Source organism: Neoarius graeffei, chromosome 13 (genome assembly GCF_027579695.1).
Source record: "Neoarius graeffei isolate fNeoGra1 chromosome 13, fNeoGra1.pri, whole genome shotgun sequence".
Taxonomy (NCBI): Eukaryota; Metazoa; Chordata; class Actinopteri; order Siluriformes; family Ariidae; genus Neoarius; species Neoarius graeffei.
In genome coordinates this window covers 54,076,892-54,092,513 of record NC_083581.1, presented here as the reverse complement: position 1 = coordinate 54,092,513, position 15,622 = coordinate 54,076,892, and the positions used below count along the sequence as shown (strand labels likewise).

Genomic DNA, 15,622 nt, shown 5'->3' with positions numbered 1-15,622 from the left:
ACCCTGAGCCGAGTCAAGACGCACCAAACTCAACCGACACTCTTCTCAACCGCAACGCGCTTGATGGCCACCCGTCTTTCCTTTGCTTTCTTGGCGAATCTGCCCCAACCAGGTACTACCCCTGGATATCTGGCAACATTGCTGTCAACGGCGTCACGGCACCTGCCGTCAGGTTAGCGCTTTGGTCAGAGAAGTCAGCCATCAGCCAAACGTGGTTCGACATAGTGCGTCAGAGCACTCCTTCCGCTGTCTTTGTGCAGAAGAGCCACCGGCTACTGTCAGCCGAACAACCCCAGAGCCCCATCAAAGCCACAGGCGTCTGCGCCGTGTCGCTCGCCATCGGTCAGAGAGAATTCCTTCATTTCTTGAGTGTCGTCCCCGGACTTCCTGACCCACTGGTCATTGGGGCAGACATCTTGGTCAGACTGGGAGCCCAACTGGACCTAGTCAACCGGGTCATCTGGACCCAAGCCGACGCTGCTAAGCACCCGTTCCAAGCTGACCCGGAACAAATGCGGTCAGGACAAACGATTCCCCAAGCCTGCCATGTCACTAGCGAATTTGACATTGTCATTCCCGCTAGGACTGCTGGTTCCCCTCTTAAGCTGGTCATCATGAAAGACCAACAGTTTCGTAGCCCCCAGGCGTTCTTCCAGCCTCTCAGATTCTTCATGGAGCTCGATTTAGCCGTGTGTGGGACTCCGCTGCTTGAAGTGAGTCATCGTTCCGCTTACCTCCTGGTTCAAAACTCCACGCGGGACGCCATCACGATCCCCGCCCGTCGGCCTTTAGGCCTTCTGATAGACCAGGCATTCCATGACTTTGAACTCACCATTCCAGTCATCGGTGAGCTGCCAACGCCGGACACTCATTCCGATCCAGTGGAACCTCCCTGGATCACTCTTCCTTTCCACATGATCCACGTCGAACCTCACGACATGCTTCGCGACGAGCGCATAGTCATGACCAGAACTGACACCCCGAAACACATGCTGGTGTATGCTCTTGCCACGCAATCGAGCAACGACACCCCTGCAACTGAGGTCGTTGATTCAGCTCTAGGTGAACCGTACCCAGGCTTTGAACGAGAAGTTCAACAACAGCTGGTGAAAGCTGACAGCCTGACCACGGATGCCCAGAGACGACAGCTCCGTGAACTGTTCTACGACTTCAAGGCGATCTGGGCGCGAGATTCCAATGACTGCGGAGTCACGGACATCCACACCGTCCGAATCCCAACAGATCCGAACGCTCCACCGACGTTCGTGCGGCAATACAAAATCCCGTTAGCCGCATACGACTCAATACAAGAAACACTGGACACTCTGCTGGAAAAGCAGATCATTCGTGAGTGTAACTCGACTTACAACTCCCCCTTATGGCCAGTGCTGAAACCGAACGGCAAGTGGCGTCTCACCATTGACTATAGGCAGCTGAACAAGCAAGTGCCCTTGTCAAGATGGCCCATGATCCATCTGGATCAAGAACTTGCCAAGGTGAAGGGTGCAAAGTTCTTCTCCACCGCCGACGTGGCGAGTGGATTCTGGACCATGCGCGTGGATCCAGCTGACCAGCACAAGCTGGCCTTTTCCTTTGGGAACCGCCAGCTAACTTTCAACCGATGTCCGTTCGGCTACGCGAACTCCCCCGCTGAATTCAACATCTTCTTGCATAAGGCAATGAGCGATGCCGCAGCTCGTGGCAACTTGATCTATGTCGATGACATCCTCATTAGGTCACAGACTTTTGATGCACACCTCGAAGAGATACGCCATGTTCTGTCCCAGCTGTCCAGAGCAGGAGCGAAGCTCTCTGTCACCAAAGGGCAGTGGTGTCGCACCAAAGTTGAATACGTTGGACTGTGCGTCGGGCCAGATGGCATTGAACCCCAGTCAGGGAGGGTGCGGGCTATCCAAGATATCAAAGCCCCATCCAACGTACCCGAACTCAGGAGCTTCTTAGGGGTCTGCAACTACTCCCGACAGTTCATCGAGGACTACGCGGAGATAGCACGACCGCTCACTGAGCTCCTCCGGAAGGATAAACCCTTCCAGTGGAGTGAGCCTCAAGAACTCGCGTTCAAGAGCATGAAGCAGAAGCTCTGCTCTGCTCCCTGCCTCGCGTATCCCGACAAAGACAAACCGTTCTTCTTGGAGGCTAGTTTCTCCACCCACTGCCTGAGCGCTGCACTGTCACAGCAGCATGACAAAGATCGCCGTGTCGTAGCATACGCCAGTCGGTCCCTCAGTGCTGTGGAGTTGAAATTTTCAGACTGCGAAAAAGCCCTGCTGGCCACGGTCTGGGCCGTTGAACACTTTCGCAGTTACATTGGTGGCCAGAAGGTGGTGATAGAGACCAATCATCAACCGGTCTCGTTCTTGAACAGCCAGAGGCTGAGAGAGGGAAGAGTTTCGAACAGTCGCATCGCAGCTTGGATGATGGCACTACAGGGCTACGACGTCGAGGTGAAGTACGCCCAGAACCACAAGATGGCGCTTGGCCGAGGCCTGGCGGAATGCCAGCATTGCGACTGCGAGAATAGTCCGGATCAAACCGAACTAACAACCGTACCTGCTCTCCCCTCCGACCACCACTACTATGACGAGAACGTCTGCAAAGACCTCCCCACCGCTTACATAGATGGATGCTCATTCCATCATGAACGCAAAGTCCAAGCCGGTGTCGGTATCGTATGGGCGAACGGCCCTATACAAGGGAAATACCAACATCGACTCGGGGCTAAGACTAGCCAATATGCGGAGGTAGCAGCCGTGCTCATCGTCCTGCAACAAGCTGCCTGTCAGAACATCAAGCGGTTAGTCCTCTGCTCTGATTCAAATTATGCCAGGCATAGCTTCGTCTCACACTTTCCCTCGTGGAAGGTGCAGGACATGAAAAACGCAAGGGGCAAGGAAGTGAAACACTCCGAACTCTTCGTAGCATGCGATCGACTCGTAACCGAACAGGGAATGTGCGTCTATTGGAAGAAGGTGAAGGGACATTCTCAAGTCCCAGGACCTGACAAAGTCGGTAACGATGAGGCAGATGGCCTCGCCAAAGCGGGAGCCGTGGACGGCCCCCTTTGGGAATTCCAGCCGTCATGGCTTCCCGAGACGCCACGCCATAACGTAACCGCGATTACTCGCCGACAGGCTAGAGCAGGTCAAACTGACGCAGTACCCCAAGCAGGAACCGTGCAACTCGGCCGACTGCCCCAGGACGCCGACCTGGTGTCTATGCAGGAAAGGGATCCCGTGATCCACCAAATCCGTAAGTTCCTTGCGGACCCCGTGGCGTCCCCAATTTCCCCACAAGAGTTGCAACAGTCCCGAGACTTAAACCACCTTCACAATCTCAAAAACGGCTTAAAACTCGAGAAAGGACTCCTGGTGTACACACCACGCAACCAGGGACCTCCCCGGTGGGTCGTGCCCACAGATCATAGGGGGGTCATGTTGCAGTACGCTCACGACAGCCCGTGCGGGGGCCATAGGAACGCTCAGGCGACCTACCAGACACTCCAACAGATTGTCTATTGGCCCTTCATGATTCAGGACGTTACCGAGTATGTTAAAGGGTGCTTGATTTGCTGCCAATTCCGACCAGCCCAACCGTTGAACCGCGCCCCACTGCAAAGCAAAGGCATCTCATTCCCCTGGTCTAATCTCCAGATAGACTGGGTCGGACCGGTGCCGAAATCAGCTCGAGGTAATAAGTACCTCCTGACCGTCACTTGCGCGTTCACGAAGTGGGTGGAATGCTTGCCCGCCCCAAACGAAACCGCAGAGACCACCGCTCTCCTTCTTATGAACCATGTGTTCAGCCGTTGGGGCTTGCCCCTATCCATTGATTCCGACCGAGGTACTCATTTCACCGCAGAGGTCATGAGAGTGTTGTGGGAGATGCTCGGAGTCGAGGCAAAATTCCACATCGCGTATCATCCTCAGTCTTCCGGTCAGGTCGAACGCGCCAACCAAACCATCGTGAGCATGCTTCGCAAGTATGTGAGTCACCATGGCAAAGATTGGGACATCAAACTCCCTCTGGTGCTGATGGCCATTCGGTCCACTCCTCACCGCACCACCGGAGTCACCCCGTTCGAAATGATGACTGGCCGTGAAATGGTTCTTCCCTTACACCTCCTCTACCGACCAGAGGACCTAAGCGTTGCCACTGCGTACACCGCACACCAGTACGTCACCGACTTGCAACGCCACTTGCAGGCCACATTTGCGTGGGCCCAGGAACACCTCGAAAAGAGTGCAAAAGGACAGAAAGCTTACTACGACAGAAAGGCGACACACCGTGAGTACGAAGTAGGCGACAGAGTCCTATACTTCAATTTCACCAAACCGGTAGGAGTAGCCAGGAAATTCTTACCCCGTTGGTCCGGCCCTTTCGAAATCGTCGGTAAACTGTCCCCCGTCGCCTACCGCATCAAAACTTCGAAGCCCAGCCAGGCGCCTTCGTATAGATGGGTCCATAGCAACCAAATAAAGCTTTTTGAGCAGTCCACACTCCATAGGGGGGTGGACAAACAGTAAGTTATAGCCTGCCCAACTTAGTTGCATGCCTCTCAATCCATAAGCGTGCATCTATAAGTAACCACCCTTGTTACCACTCAAATCGGAATAACAAACTCCTGTATGTTGCAGAAATCCAGGGTAGACTACTAACTCAACAGGAGGAGCTGCAGGGCCTAGGCAAAACCCTGCAGGGAACCATACTAACCGTTAACATGCATTCTACATTAATCAAGAACACAGTACATGCCGTAGACAGGCTAGCAGCAATCATGAGAAGCGAAGTCAAGTACGTCCGAGTAATCCGAGACCTAATGCAGGACCTGATGAGAGAAGTAAGTAGCTCTCTCAGCACCCTGAGTGGACGTAAAATCCCACCATATTTGATACCCCTCAGCATGGTTGACAGCATACTCCGATCTACTACCACGACTAACGTTTACTCATCACAGATTCATCTGGCTTATAGTCTTGGCAGTGCTATCCCCATTTTTGTGAACCCTCAAAACCTAGAAATAGGCTTCATCCTCAATCTCCCCGTTATTGAACGGCAAAACATATACAGAATCAAATCTGTCCTTAATGTAGGTTTCTGGAACAACGACGTACACGTACGTTTGCAGACACCTCCCACCATAGCCTATCACGATGACAACCCCTCTATCTACCTCGTCCCTAACTTAGACATGTGCATCTCTACCAAAGATATCCACTGGGTCTGCCCCAGCAATCCCTTTATCCGAGACACCACAGACCGTCTCTGTGGATTGACAAAAGTCCCCGAGCAGAAGTGTGCAGGCAAATTGTCTATTAAAGATGAAGGAATAGGAACTAGAGTAGAAAGAGCTGGTAATCGGTGGCTAATCAACACTCCCCAAACTGAGATTCTGGTATCATATGATCAACATAACACTGCCACTAGAATGAAGATCCCTAACGAAACCTCTCTCCTAAGTGTCCCACTAGGAGCCACTGTTCACGTGGGTGACATCACCCTCCATCACCTTAGCGCTGACCAGTATGAGACCGAGATAGAAATGCCCGATGCCTTCCCAGGTCACGAACTTGAGATAAACTCCACCCTCCAAGCACAACTACTGCTGGAAGGGACCAAAACCGTGCAATTCGATCTTAAGCCCACTGGCATCGCTACCACTTTCTTGAATAACCGCGCAAACCCTTCGTCCGATCAAGGATCTTTAATAAGCCGAATTGCGCTGGGATTTCTAGCTAGCGGTTGGGTTATCACAGTCTTCATAGCCATCACTCTACACAGGTACATACTGACACTACACCGCAAACTGGACAAAACGATCTACGCACCTGAGAAATTAGATCGTGGCATTGTCCGATTCTCCATCAGGCCTAAGGCCTCCACTAACTTTCTTGAAGAGTAGGCTTGCTAACACGCTAACTAACCCCTCTTTTCCATTTTCCTTTATGGAGTTTTGACTATTTTTGTTTGCTGTGTGAAATATTGTATGTAGAAGGTAGTTAAGTAGCCATAGTGTAATTGTTTTCATGTCCAAGTGCCTATGCTTTCATGCCCAAGTGCCTATGCATCTTATGGACTGTATGAAATGAATTGAACTGTTGAACTGTGTCTGAAAGACTTTTCACAGAAAGGACCCTTGGAACTACCTCATTGTGGAACTACCTCATTGTGGAACTACCTCATTGTGGATTACTAGGGACCGTGGGTCGCAGACTAAACACCATGTGCCCATAGGGTATCACTCCTTTCAGCGCCTATGGCCAAGGGGGGAATGTTGGTAACTCGCCAGCGCCCCCTATAACGATCCCACAATTTCCTTGCGCGCTCCACCCGGATGTGACGTGAAGTGGAACTGCTTTAACTGTATCGAGAGCGCCTCGATTCGCTCTCTCATGTTCTGACTACTGGAGTGGTCGGACGGACTGTAGGCACGCTCGCCTACAGTGTTGAGACTAACCGCTATTGTCTGAGAACAGCCTGTTCAAATTAGTTTCGGCCGAACTTTTGAACGACCCGCTAAGTTTCAGCGATATAGTGGTTTCGATTCTAAACCTTTGCAAAGTTTAACTACAGTTAAGTAGTTTTCACACGCTAAGAGGCATTTGCGGACAGCTTCGCTCCTCTCAGCCTTTTTCTCGTCGACGCATCACCGGAGGTTTCTCCTGAAGCACCGTGGGCCAGCTAGGCCTTCATCTCCCTGCTTCGTTAGCCGCGGTTGGACGCAACGCGCCGCTAACCTCCTCTCCTCGGACTGCGACCCTCAGCGCGGACATCGGAGAAAGAACTTCCATCGCATTGAGTAGGCACTTGGGCAAATTTTTAATTTGTAGCTTATTCAGATGGTTGTTAGGGTCATGTTTAAGCTTTGAGCTATTTAGCATACCCGCTCAGACACGGAAGGTGTTTGTTTGTTTTTATTGTTTGTTTGTTTGTTTTTATTGTTTGTTTGTTTGTTTTTATTGTTTGTTTGTTTGTTTTTATTGTTTGTTTTGGTTCTGTTTTTTTTTTTTCTTTGAACTTGTTAGACAGGGTATCTTGCATGATATCTTTCCTTAACTCCATTGCTAGCTTCCCTATCTGATTAGCAGCGCAGCGACAAGTTTGTTATTTTAAGCTCCGAGGCTAGACCGCTACAAGGCCTAGTTCTCTCCATCCAACACATATACACACTCTCTCACACTCTTTCTCTCTCTCTCTCTCTCTCGCGTTGAGTTCTTTGCCTAGATAGTCTGTTGGAAATTGTTGTTAAGTGCAGTGTTTGGATCCAGCTGTAGCGTGGTCAGATTCTCCTTAGCAACTTATTGCTAGCTACCTCAGGGTGATACGCTAGCTGGTAGGCTTGTGTTCTCGACTAGGCCTGCAGGCGCCATTTTTCCGACGCCATTTTGATACCTTCCTCATTGAGTTACCTGTGATACGACACCTAGGCACTGACCGCCATTTTGTTTAAGCATTGCCAGAGTGGCTAGCATTAGCATCTGCCCACAGATACCTACACAAAGCACACATTAGCCACAGAGCTAATCCTTTGTTCTATTTAGCTAACATTCCTTTGTTTTAGCTAACATTCCTTTGTTTTAGCTAACGACAAGCTAGGTCACACACACACACGCATCGGCTTGCCCTAGCCTCACACACACGCACACACAAGGGATTCTTTTCTTTTTTTTTCCTTCTATCTCTTTCTCTCTCTCTTTCCCTCAAATTTATAGTCCAGGTGTAATTGTTCCATTGTTTTGTCTTGTTATTACCTTTGCTGACATTGAATGTATTTTGAGTTTATTATTATTAGTGAGTAGTAGACAAATAAAAGCTAATAAAATTGAATTGCATTTTACTTGTTCCTGTTGTTTATTCACAAGGTCAACTATTTAGAACTCCTTTTTCCTTCAGAATTTAGCTTTTGTACACAACTGGGTTTCCCCTCTAATACAGAGCTACCATTAATCTTGAATGTAACCATTCATGGTGAGTATTAAGATTAATAATTTAAGATTTTATGAGACTGATCTTTATTTATAAATTGATTAATTTAATTATCAATTATTACATAATTTATAATTTAATTAATCCCAATTCAACCTACATTAAAGTGGTGCCCCGTGTGAGGATTAGTTTAATGACCTTGTGAATCTCTCAACAATAACTTGTAAACTGCTGTATACCCAAAATCAACTGCCAAGGTATAACACAGATGACTTTAATGGTGAATCATTAACAGTGTGTTAATCACAGAACTGAAATTCAGCTGCCAACCACAGTTAGCTGATAAACTGGTTTAATTGATTAGTACATTAGAGTAATATCTAATCCAAGTACTTAATTAATATTATTAATAATAATAATCATTATTGTTAACTAATTATTAATTGAGCTAATTAATACAAGTGAAACATTAGTGAAAACAAAGTAGCTAAGAAACCACATCAATTATTTAGCAACTTGGATTAAATTAAATTCTAACCTAATCAACCCCTAGTATTAATTTCCTTTAAGTTAATTAATACATTTCGAACAAAATGTCGCGTTCCCCATCAAGGGAGTCAGAAGGGCCCCTCCTCTCTCTCTTCGACGTTGTAGGTGATTTAGGCCAAGTCCTGGAGGATAGGAGAAATTACTTCTGTGATCTGGACCAAAAGGCTCGCTTTGATGAAATACACATAGCCGTTAGGGAACTTAAGGAGCGTACTATGACTCTCCCAGAAGGGCTACCCAAATTGTTCATGATCTACTATAAGGAAATGGAACATGTGTGTATGACCCTCGAACAAGAGAAAAGAACACTAAAACGACAACTGGCCGAAGCTCAAAGGAGAGCAGAAAGCGCGGAGAGTAGCCTCGTGGGCCTGAGAGCCACACAAGATGAACTAAAGCGCGAAATAGAATACCTCAGAGAAGAAGTGACGCAAGCACGTCGCTCAGATGAGGGATCGGCCAAACCCTCCCAAGAACAGAGTTCCGCTCTGGAGGAGGAAGAACCTGAGCTTAGAACGGTAGATCAGACACCGCACTCAAGCTCAACTCGCGTGAAAGTCGCGCGATCGCCACCTCGTGGCGCTGGGAGTTTTTACTTTACTCCCCACTACACCCCCTCGCGCTTCAATATCGCTGCAGCCTCTAGCCCGCAGAAAACGCCGCGCTACGTACCCTCAGACTCCTCTGACGGAGAGGCCGCCTCCAAGCCGAAACGCAGACATAGGCGATATGAGAGCAGCTCAAATAGCGAAGACAGCGAGGACCCCTACGGGTCAAAATCAAAACGCCTCGTCGCAGAACGCAAAACTAGGATCCGCCAAATCGACGTCCTTGCGAAAGACATAGAGCGTTTTGAGCCGGAAAATCATAGACACCGAAGCGTTAATGATTATTTCCGGGAAATCGAGCGTAGCCTCCTGGACCTGCCAGAGGCTACGTCGCATGAAAAGGCCAGACTAGTCTGGAAAACTTTAGGTAGTGGCGTACGAGCATTCGTTGAGACCTTACCGCAGTCAGTCCTCGACAACTACAAGAAGATACGCAAGTACTTGAAAGAGGAATACTCGTTGTACGAGGACGAGACTGCTGCGACGATGGGTGCCATTCTGATCAGACAGAAACGAAGCGAACACCCTCGCGAGTACTACCGTCGGCTCCGTGCAGCGTACTTTCAGGGCAGAAGCGAGCCCGGGCTAGAGGAAGATCGCAACTTCAAGTCCCTCTTCCTCCATAACCTTCACCCGTGCATCCGTAACCAAGTAACACTCGCGTGTCGCCAGCGCCCCCATACTATGAGAGAAATGCGTCGCACCGCACAACTAACGTGGGAGACGTTCGTCCGACCCACAGACCGCCACGAGGACGATCCCAGAGTCCTCAGCCTATATGAGCAGGAAGGTCAGTCCTTAGGCCTAGAAGGGGATGAAGCCCCAAACCGCGGGCCCCCTTGGGCGAACCCAAACCCCGGCCACCAGACGTCGAGTCAACCCAAAGGTAACTGGAAAGTTCGACAAGCTGGAGCCAAGGGGGAACAGGGCCCCAACGCCAAAGGGCAAGGTAACCGCAAACCTGGCAGTCACGGCCCTAAATCTCAGAATAGCGGACAGTCAAGGCCCCATCGCAACTCCTCTCGAAGGGAGCGGAGCCCTAAGCTAGCTACCGCTAAACAAGCCAACCAAGAGCCACTTGGGATGGCAGAACTGAGGGCTGAATTAGCACGGATTAAACAAGCCAACCAAGAGCCGCTTGGGATGGCAGAATTGAGGACCGAATTAGCACGGGTTAAACAACTGCTGAGCAATAAGAACAGGAAGGGTAAGCCGAGCAAGGACAGGGACGAACCGTCAGCATGACTAGGCCGGGACCCATCCCCACCACCACCGCGTGTCTACCTCGTGGGGTGGGGAAAGGACCCCTGCCCAATAGGCAGCGATGAGTTGAAACCACCCCCTCCGTTAGTGAAGCCTGACCCGCAGGATGCACCCCTGACGCAGTTTCTTGGAGATTTGGTTAGGAAAGGCAACGCCAAGCGTATCTATACCCCAGTTGTGGTAGAAGGCAACGTTTCCCTCCAAGCTCTCTTAGATACCGGGTCAGAAATCACCCTGATGTGTTCCAAAGTCTTCGCAGAGGTTTCTGATGCGCGGCGCGCGCAAGGTAGACCCATCAGAACCGAACGTTGTGACGTCAACTTGGTTAGCTTCACCCAGAATCAAGCCCCAGTAACAACCATTGCATGGTTAGAACTCACCTTCCAGGGCATGTCCATCACTCACCCCACTTACATCTGCTCTGTTGGGGTAGAACCGTTCCTCATTGGCCAAGACCTACTAGATAGGCTAGCGCCCCTCATTGACTGTCGTCGTGGGCAACTGTGGGCCCAGGTCGCGTCCCCACAGACCCCAGATCCTCGTCGTCACGATCGAGCCTGTTGCGATGAAGTTAGCGTGGAGGCTACTCCACCGATAGCTGAGTCAGGGCAGGTCCCCGAGAACCTCGAGACCACTCCGCTCCACCCTGAGCCGAGTCAAGACGCACCAAACTCAACCGACACTCTTCTCAACCGCAACGCGCTTGATGGCCACCCGTCTTTCCTTTGCTTTCTTGGCGAATCTGCCCCAACCAGGTACTACCCCTGGATATCTGGCAACATTGCTGTCAACGGCGTCACGGCACCTGCCGTCAGGTTAGCGCTTTGGTCAGAGAAGTCAGCCATCAGCCAAACGTGGTTCGACATAGTGCGTCAGAGCACTCCTTCCGCTGTCTTTGTGCAGAAGAGCCACCGGCTACTGTCAGCCGAACAACCCCAGAGCCCCATCAAAGCCACAGGCGTCTGCGCCGTGTCGCTCGCCATCGGTCAGAGAGAATTCCTTCATTTCTTGAGTGTCGTCCCCGGACTTCCTGACCCACTGGTCATTGGGGCAGACATCTTGGTCAGACTGGGAGCCCAACTGGACCTAGTCAACCGGGTCATCTGGACCCAAGCCGACGCTGCTAAGCACCCGTTCCAAGCTGACCCGGAACAAATGCGGTCAGGACAAACGATTCCCCAAGCCTGCCATGTCACTAGCGAATTTGACATTGTCATTCCCGCTAGGACTGCTGGTTCCCCTCTTAAGCTGGTCATCATGAAAGACCAACAGTTTCGTAGCCCCCAGGCGTTCTTCCAGCCTCTCAGATTCTTCATGGAGCTCGATTTAGCCGTGTGTGGGACTCCGCTGCTTGAAGTGAGTCATCGTTCCGCTTACCTCCTGGTTCAAAACTCCACGCGGGACGCCATCACGATCCCCGCCCGTCGGCCTTTAGGCCTTCTGATAGACCAGGCATTCCATGACTTTGAACTCACCATTCCAGTCATCGGTGAGCTGCCAACGCCGGACACTCATTCCGATCCAGTGGAACCTCCCTGGATCACTCTTCCTTTCCACATGATCCACGTCGAACCTCACGACATGCTTCGCGACGAGCGCATAGTCATGACCAGAACTGACACCCCGAAACACATGCTGGTGTATGCTCTTGCCACGCAATCGAGCAACGACACCCCTGCAACTGAGGTCGTTGATTCAGCTCTAGGTGAACCGTACCCAGGCTTTGAACGAGAAGTTCAACAACAGCTGGTGAAAGCTGACAGCCTGACCACGGATGCCCAGAGACGACAGCTCCGTGAACTGTTCTACGACTTCAAGGCGATCTGGGCGCGAGATTCCAATGACTGCGGAGTCACGGACATCCACACCGTCCGAATCCCAACAGATCCGAACGCTCCACCGACGTTCGTGCGGCAATACAAAATCCCGTTAGCCGCATACGACTCAATACAAGAAACACTGGACACTCTGCTGGAAAAGCAGATCATTCGTGAGTGTAACTCGACTTACAACTCCCCCTTATGGCCAGTGCTGAAACCGAACGGCAAGTGGCGTCTCACCATTGACTATAGGCAGCTGAACAAGCAAGTGCCCTTGTCAAGATGGCCCATGATCCATCTGGATCAAGAACTTGCCAAGGTGAAGGGTGCAAAGTTCTTCTCCACCGCCGACGTGGCGAGTGGATTCTGGACCATGCGCGTGGATCCAGCTGACCAGCACAAGCTGGCCTTTTCCTTTGGGAACCGCCAGCTAACTTTCAACCGATGTCCGTTCGGCTACGCGAACTCCCCCGCTGAATTCAACATCTTCTTGCATAAGGCAATGAGCGATGCCGCAGCTCGTGGCAACTTGATCTATGTCGATGACATCCTCATTAGGTCACAGACTTTTGATGCACACCTCGAAGAGATACGCCATGTTCTGTCCCAGCTGTCCAGAGCAGGAGCGAAGCTCTCTGTCACCAAAGGGCAGTGGTGTCGCACCAAAGTTGAATACGTTGGACTGTGCGTCGGGCCAGATGGCATTGAACCCCAGTCAGGGAGGGTGCGGGCTATCCAAGATATCAAAGCCCCATCCAACGTACCCGAACTCAGGAGCTTCTTAGGGGTCTGCAACTACTCCCGACAGTTCATCGAGGACTACGCGGAGATAGCACGACCGCTCACTGAGCTCCTCCGGAAGGATAAACCCTTCCAGTGGAGTGAGCCTCAAGAACTCGCGTTCAAGAGCATGAAGCAGAAGCTCTGCTCTGCTCCCTGCCTCGCGTATCCCGACAAAGACAAACCGTTCTTCTTGGAGGCTAGTTTCTCCACCCACTGCCTGAGCGCTGCACTGTCACAGCAGCATGACAAAGATCGCCGTGTCGTAGCATACGCCAGTCGGTCCCTCAGTGCTGTGGAGTTGAAATTTTCAGACTGCGAAAAAGCCCTGCTGGCCACGGTCTGGGCCGTTGAACACTTTCGCAGTTACATTGGTGGCCAGAAGGTGGTGATAGAGACCAATCATCAACCGGTCTCGTTCTTGAACAGCCAGAGGCTGAGAGAGGGAAGAGTTTCGAACAGTCGCATCGCAGCTTGGATGATGGCACTACAGGGCTACGACGTCGAGGTGAAGTACGCCCAGAACCACAAGATGGCGCTTGGCCGAGGCCTGGCGGAATGCCAGCATTGCGACTGCGAGAATAGTCCGGATCAAACCGAACTAACAACCGTACCTGCTCTCCCCTCCGACCACCACTACTATGACGAGAACGTCTGCAAAGACCTCCCCACCGCTTACATAGATGGATGCTCATTCCATCATGAACGCAAAGTCCAAGCCGGTGTCGGTATCGTATGGGCGAACGGCCCTATACAAGGGAAATACCAACATCGACTCGGGGCTAAGACTAGCCAATATGCGGAGGTAGCAGCCGTGCTCATCGTCCTGCAACAAGCTGCCTGTCAGAACATCAAGCGGTTAGTCCTCTGCTCTGATTCAAATTATGCCAGGCATAGCTTCGTCTCACACTTTCCCTCGTGGAAGGTGCAGGACATGAAAAACGCAAGGGGCAAGGAAGTGAAACACTCCGAACTCTTCGTAGCATGCGATCGACTCGTAACCGAACAGGGAATGTGCGTCTATTGGAAGAAGGTGAAGGGACATTCTCAAGTCCCAGGACCTGACAAAGTCGGTAACGATGAGGCAGATGGCCTCGCCAAAGCGGGAGCCGTGGACGGCCCCCTTTGGGAATTCCAGCCGTCATGGCTTCCCGAGACGCCACGCCATAACGTAACCGCGATTACTCGCCGACAGGCTAGAGCAGGTCAAACTGACGCAGTACCCCAAGCAGGAACCGTGCAACTCGGCCGACTGCCCCAGGACGCCGACCTGGTGTCTATGCAGGAAAGGGATCCCGTGATCCACCAAATCCGTAAGTTCCTTGCGGACCCCGTGGCGTCCCCAATTTCCCCACAAGAGTTGCAACAGTCCCGAGACTTAAACCACCTTCACAATCTCAAAAACGGCTTAAAACTCGAGAAAGGACTCCTGGTGTACACACCACGCAACCAGGGACCTCCCCGGTGGGTCGTGCCCACAGATCATAGGGGGGTCATGTTGCAGTACGCTCACGACAGCCCGTGCGGGGGCCATAGGAACGCTCAGGCGACCTACCAGACACTCCAACAGATTGTCTATTGGCCCTTCATGATTCAGGACGTTACCGAGTATGTTAAAGGGTGCTTGATTTGCTGCCAATTCCGACCAGCCCAACCGTTGAACCGCGCCCCACTGCAAAGCAAAGGCATCTCATTCCCCTGGTCTAATCTCCAGATAGACTGGGTCGGACCGGTGCCGAAATCAGCTCGAGGTAATAAGTACCTCCTGACCGTCACTTGCGCGTTCACGAAGTGGGTGGAATGCTTGCCCGCCCCAAACGAAACCGCAGAGACCACCGCTCTCCTTCTTATGAACCATGTGTTCAGCCGTTGGGGCTTGCCCCTATCCATTGATTCCGACCGAGGTACTCATTTCACCGCAGAGGTCATGAGAGTGTTGTGGGAGATGCTCGGAGTCGAGGCAAAATTCCACATCGCGTATCATCCTCAGTCTTCCGGTCAGGTCGAACGCGCCAACCAAACCATCGTGAGCATGCTTCGCAAGTATGTGAGTCACCATGGCAAAGATTGGGACATCAAACTCCCTCTGGTGCTGATGGCCATTCGGTCCACTCCTCACCGCACCACCGGAGTCACCCCGTTCGAAATGATGACTGGCCGTGAAATGGTTCTTCCCTTACACCTCCTCTACCGACCAGAGGACCTAAGCGTTGCCACTGCGTACACCGCACACCAGTACGTCACCGACTTGCAACGCCACTTGCAGGCCACATTTGCGTGGGCCCAGGAACACCTCGAAAAGAGTGCAAAAGGACAGAAAGCTTACTACGACAGAAAGGCGACACACCGTGAGTACGAAGTAGGCGACAGAGTCCTATACTTCAATTTCACCAAACCGGTAGGAGTAGCCAGGAAATTCTTACCCCGTTGGTCCGGCCCTTTCGAAATCGTCGGTAAACTGTCCCCCGTCGCCTACCGCATCAAAACTTCGAAGCCCAGCCAGGCGCCTTCGTATAGATGGGTCCATAGCAACCAAATAAAGCTTTTTGAGCAGTCCACACTCCATAGGGGGGTGGACAAACAGTAAGTTATAGCCTGCCCAACTTAGTTGCATGCCTCTCAATCCATAAGCGTGCATCTATAAGTAACCACCCTTGT

At 51.4% G+C, this 15,622-nt stretch overlaps 1 protein-coding gene across 1 annotated transcript in view; it reads right to left on the bottom strand.

Annotated features, from left to right (window-relative positions):
• LOC132896173 (solute carrier organic anion transporter family member 4A1-like) overlaps nt 1–15,622 on the bottom strand; it is an 83,585-nt gene that overhangs the window by 29,458 nt on the left and 38,505 nt on the right. The gene's annotated exons all lie outside the window — the stretch shown is intronic.